Below are 5,000 nucleotides of genomic sequence, written 5' to 3'. Positions count from 1 at the left end.
TCTCTCTCTCTTACACACACACACACACACACACACACACACACACACACACACACGCACATACACACATACACACACGCACGCACGCACGCATGCACACACACACACGCATGCACTAGGTCTTTTACTAGATCTCTCGCTAGGTTTCTCATTAGATCTCTCATTAGGTCTCTCACTAGATCGGTCTCTCTCATGAGAACTCTCACTCTCTCTCCTCCTTTCTTCTTTTGTCTCTGTCTGTCTGTCTGTCTGTCTGTCTGTCTGTCTGTGTCTCTCACTGTCTGTCTATCTGTTTGTGTGTCTTTCCCTTCTTGTTATTTTCAGTCTTTTCTTCTTCTTTTGTCCTCATCTCTCTCTATTCCTCACTCTCTATTATTTCTAGTCTTTTCTTCCTCTCTTGTCTTTCTCTCTCTCTCGCTCTTTCTTTCTCTCTCTCTCTCTCTCTCTCTCTCTCTCTCTCTCTCTCTCTCTCTCTCTCTTTCTCTCTCTCTGTCTCTCTCTCTCCTGTGTTATTTCCAGTCTTTTCTTCGTCTTATTTCCGTATTTTCTTTGTTTCGTTTCTGCCTTCTTTCCCTATCATTTCTCTTATTTCTCCTCCTCACCTTCTTCATTTCTCATTCTTCCTCCGCTGCCCAATATCTTTGTCTCACTACTTTTCTCTTTTGGATTTTTCTCATATTTCTTATTTACTTATTATAGTATTTTTCTCTATTTAATTTGTTTTCTCTTCATCCATCTTTTACTTCTCATATTTCTTATTTACTTATTATAGTATTTTTCTCTTATTAAATTGTTTTCTCTTCATCCATCTTTTGCTTCTCATATACTTATTATAGTATTTTTCTCTAATTAATTTGTTTTCTCTTCATCCATCTTTTGCTTCTCATATTTCTTATTTACTTATTATAGTAATTTTTCTCTTATCAATTTGTTTTCTCTTCATCCATCTTTTCCTTAAGTCTTGCTGTCTCTACTTCTTTTATCTTTATCTCGTATTTCTTATTTACTTATCATAGTTTTTTTCTCAAATTAATTTGTTTTCTCTTCATCCATCTTTTGCTTAAGTCTTGCTGTCTCTACTTCTTTTATCTTTATCTCGTATTTCTTATTTACTTATTATAGTTTTTTTTTCTCTTATTAATCTGTATTCTCTTCATGCATCTTTCGTTTAAGTCTTGTTATCTTTACTTCTCTTATCGTTATCTCATATTTCGTATTTACAGATTATAGTATTTTTTTTCTCTTATTAATTTGTTTTCTCTCTATGCATCTCTCGCTTAAGTCTTGTTATCTTTACTTCTCTTATCGTTATCTCATATTTCGTATTTACAGATCATAGTATTTTTCTCTCTTATTTATTTGTTTTCTCTTTATACATCTCTCGCTTAAGTCTTGTTATCTTTACTTCTCTTATCGTTATCTCATATTTCTTATTTACTAATTATTCTATTTATTCTTCTTGTTCCTCCATTTTCTCTTAATGTCACCTTCGCTTACTTTTTTTTTATCTTCTTTAATCCTCTTTTATCGTTACCGCCTCATCTTTATCAGTTCATTTCTTCCTCTTCTTATTATTTCTTAAAGAACTGTCCATCCACATTATTGCCTTTTCTTATTCTTATTCTTTCGTCTTTTGTCTCTTTCTCTCCTTTCTTTGTTCTTCCTTTTTAATCTTCTTTTTCTTTTTCTCTTTCTTCTTCCCCTTCTCTCTTTTTCTTCTCTAAATGGGACATAGTACGAAAAATTAGAATAGAAATAAAGTTAGATAAATAGATGATAAATAAATTAATTAATAGATAATAAATAAATAAATAAATGAATAGATAAATGAATAAGTAATGGGATAAGTATGCAGATATATAATAAAATAAATAAACAAATAAATGAATGAATAAATAAGTAAATAAATTAATAAATGAATAGATAAAAAAATGAATAAACAAATAAATCAATCAATCAATATAAATTAGTGAATCAATAAATAAATAAATATATTGATAAATAAACAAATAGATAATGAACAAATAATGAATAGATAGATAAAAAAAAAAATCACAGCAGCTAACCAAAAAACCCGACCTTGGCTGTAAATATACCACAATCACTCGAAGAGACATTTCGTACTATGGGCTGAATAAAATCGTCTGACGGGAACTACAACAACACAATCTTTTTGTGGGGCACCGCTCTCCTCCCCCACCCCGCTCTTCTGCATTTTTTTTTTTTTTTTTTTTTTTTTAATATCCGTGATTTTATTTCCCATCTAAGGCGGGCACAGTCCACACAGAGTGAAAGAGGGTGAGAGGGAGAGGAAGTGAGGATAGGGAGGAGGACAGGGAGAGGGAAAAAAGAGAGGGAGGGAAAGAGAGAGAGAGAGAGAGAGAGAGAGAGAGAGAGAGAGAGAGAGAGAGAGAGAGAGAGAGAGAGAGAGAGAGAGAGAGAGAGAGAGAGAGGAAGGGAGGAAGTGAAGAAGGGAGGGAGGAAGGGAGGGAGGGAGGAAGGGAGGGAGGGAGAGAGGAAGGGAGGGAGAGAGAGGAGAGAGAGAGATAGAGAGAGGCAGAGAGACAGAGACACACAGAGAGAGGAGGAGAGAGAAACAGAGGCAGACAGAGAGAGAGAGAGAAACTGACAGAGAAATAGAGATAGAGACAGAGACAGAGAGAAAGCGAGAACGAATGAAAAGACACAAAATCGAAGAATTGGCGAGAAGAGAAAGAAGAAAGATAAAGAAGATGAAGAGGAAGAAGGACACGAAGATGAAGAATAAACTTAGAAAGAGGAAAGGAAGCAAAGATGAGGAGAAATTAAGTGAAGAAAATGAAGAGGAAGAAATTAAGATAAAAAAAATAAGTAGATTACCTAGGTGTATTAGGAAGAGGGAGGGGAAGAGGAGGAAAAGGAGGAAGAGGAGGAGGAGGAAGAGGAGGAAAAAGAAAAGGAGTAGGAGGAAGAAGAGGAGGAAGAGGAGGAAAAAGAAAAGGAGTAGGAGGAGGAAGAGGAAGAAGAGGAGGAGGAATATGAGGAGGAAAAGGAGGAATAGGAGAAAGGAGGAGGAAGAGGAGGAAAAGAATAAGAGAAGAAGAAGAAGAAGAAAAAGAAGAAGAAGAAGAAGAAGAAGAGGAAGCCGGAAAGAAATAGGTGAAATGAAAGACAGACGACACGGAAAATGCGACAGAAAGAAACTGGAAAGGGACGGGAGATGAGACAGGAATGGAAAAGTGGTGAAAAGAGAGGAAAATGACAGGAATAGACAGAACAGGAAACGGGATTAGACGGGAGAGGTGGCAGAAATTGAACGGTAGTAGAGACAGGGATAGCGACGGGACTAGACGGGTACTAGATAGGGACTTAGACAGTGAGGAGACTTGAACTGCTAGAAGGTGAATTGGGATTGGACGGGAGAATCTGGAATTAGAGAAAATGGAGACAAGAGAGTTGAATGATTATAGAACAAGAAAATAAATAAATCAAAGTTTGGAGAAAAAGCAAAATAGAAATAAAAACCAAAAATGGGAAAAGAATAAGTATCAAAATAAAACAAAAATATCGAAAAAAACAAAATCGAAAAAAAAAAGAATAAGGAAGCTGGAGGAGGCTAAGGATGACAGCAGTAAGAAAAGAAGAGGAGGAGGAAGAAGAGGAGGAGGAGGAGGAGGAGGAGGAGGAGGAGGAGGAGGAGGGGGGGAATAAATGGGAGTAGAAAAAGCGACGAAAGAAATGTCCAGCGCGCCGCCAAGAAAGCGGAAGGCAAACCGTAAGATCGCAGACTTCAAAGGTGAATAGGGAAGGGAAGTCACAGAGGTGAGACTGGGGAGGTGGAGGAGGAGGAGGAGGAGGAGGAGGAGGAGGAGGAGGAGGAGGAGGAGGAGGGGAGGAGGAGGAGGGGAGGAGGAGGAGGAGTGAGAGGGGGAGGAGGAGGGGGAGGAGGAGGGGAGGAGGAGGGGAGGAGGATAGGAGGAAGGTGAGGTGGAGAGGAGGGGAAAGGAAGGGGACTGGGGAAGGGAAGGGGATGGGGAAGAGGAGGGAGAGGAAAAGGAGAATGAGAAGGAGGGGAGGACGAATGGAGGAGAGGAGGAGGAGGAAGGGAGGTGGTGAGGAGAGGATGGAGAAGGGGAGAAGGGGAGGAGGAGGGGAGGGGGAGGAGGGGAGGGGGAGGAGGCAAAGAAAAAGGAAGGAGGGGAGGGGAGGGGGAGGAAGAATGAAAGGAGAGAGACAGGAGGGGAGATAGGGAACAGAAAGGGGAGGGGAGGGCAAGGAAAAGAGTGGAGGGGAATAGGGGGAGGGGAACAGGGGGAGGGGAAGAGGAAGGGAGGGGAGAAGGGAAGGAGGAGCAGGGGAGGGGGGGAGGAGGGGAAGGGGAACTAAAGGGGAGGGGAAGGAGGCAGGAAAGAGGAGGGGAGAAGGAGAAGGAGGAGGGGAGAAGGGGAAGGAGGAGTAGGAGGGGAGAAGGTGGGGAGGAGGAGTAGGAGGGTAGGAGCAGGAGAGGAGGAGAGAAGGAGAGGAGAAGGGCGAGGAGGAATAGGAGTGGGAGGAGGGGAAGAGGTGGAAGAGTAGGGGATGAGGTGGAGGAGTGGAGGAAGAGGGGAGGAGGAGGGGGAAGAGGTGGAGTGGAGGAAGAGGGGAGGAGGAGGGGGAAGAGGGGAGGAGGAAGGAAGGAATGGAGGAGGATGAGGAGGGGAAAGAAGAGGGGGAGGAGGGGAAAGGGAGGAGGAGGGGAGGGGAAGAAGAGGGGGGAAGGGGATGAGGGGAGGAAGACGTGGAGGGGAAGAGGGAAGAGGAGAGGATGAGGATGGGGAGGCGGAGGAGGGGAGGATGAGGAGGGGAGGACGAGGAGGGGAAAGGGGAAGAGAAGAGAAGAACGAGGAGGGGAGAAGGGGAGAGGAGGAGGAGGAAAGGGAGGGAAAAAGAGGGAGGAGAAAGGACAAAAGAGGAGGGGAGGACAAAGAAGGGAGGAGAGGAGAAGAGAAGGAGGGGAGGAGAAACAGGCGAGAGGAGGGAAG

Source organism: Oratosquilla oratoria, chromosome 37, assembly GCF_046742065.1.
Source record: "Oratosquilla oratoria isolate Oo_2021 chromosome 37, ASM4674206v1, whole genome shotgun sequence".
Classification (NCBI taxonomy): Eukaryota; Metazoa; Arthropoda; class Malacostraca; order Stomatopoda; family Squillidae; genus Oratosquilla; species Oratosquilla oratoria.
Note: the sequence above shows the minus strand (reverse complement) of the source record.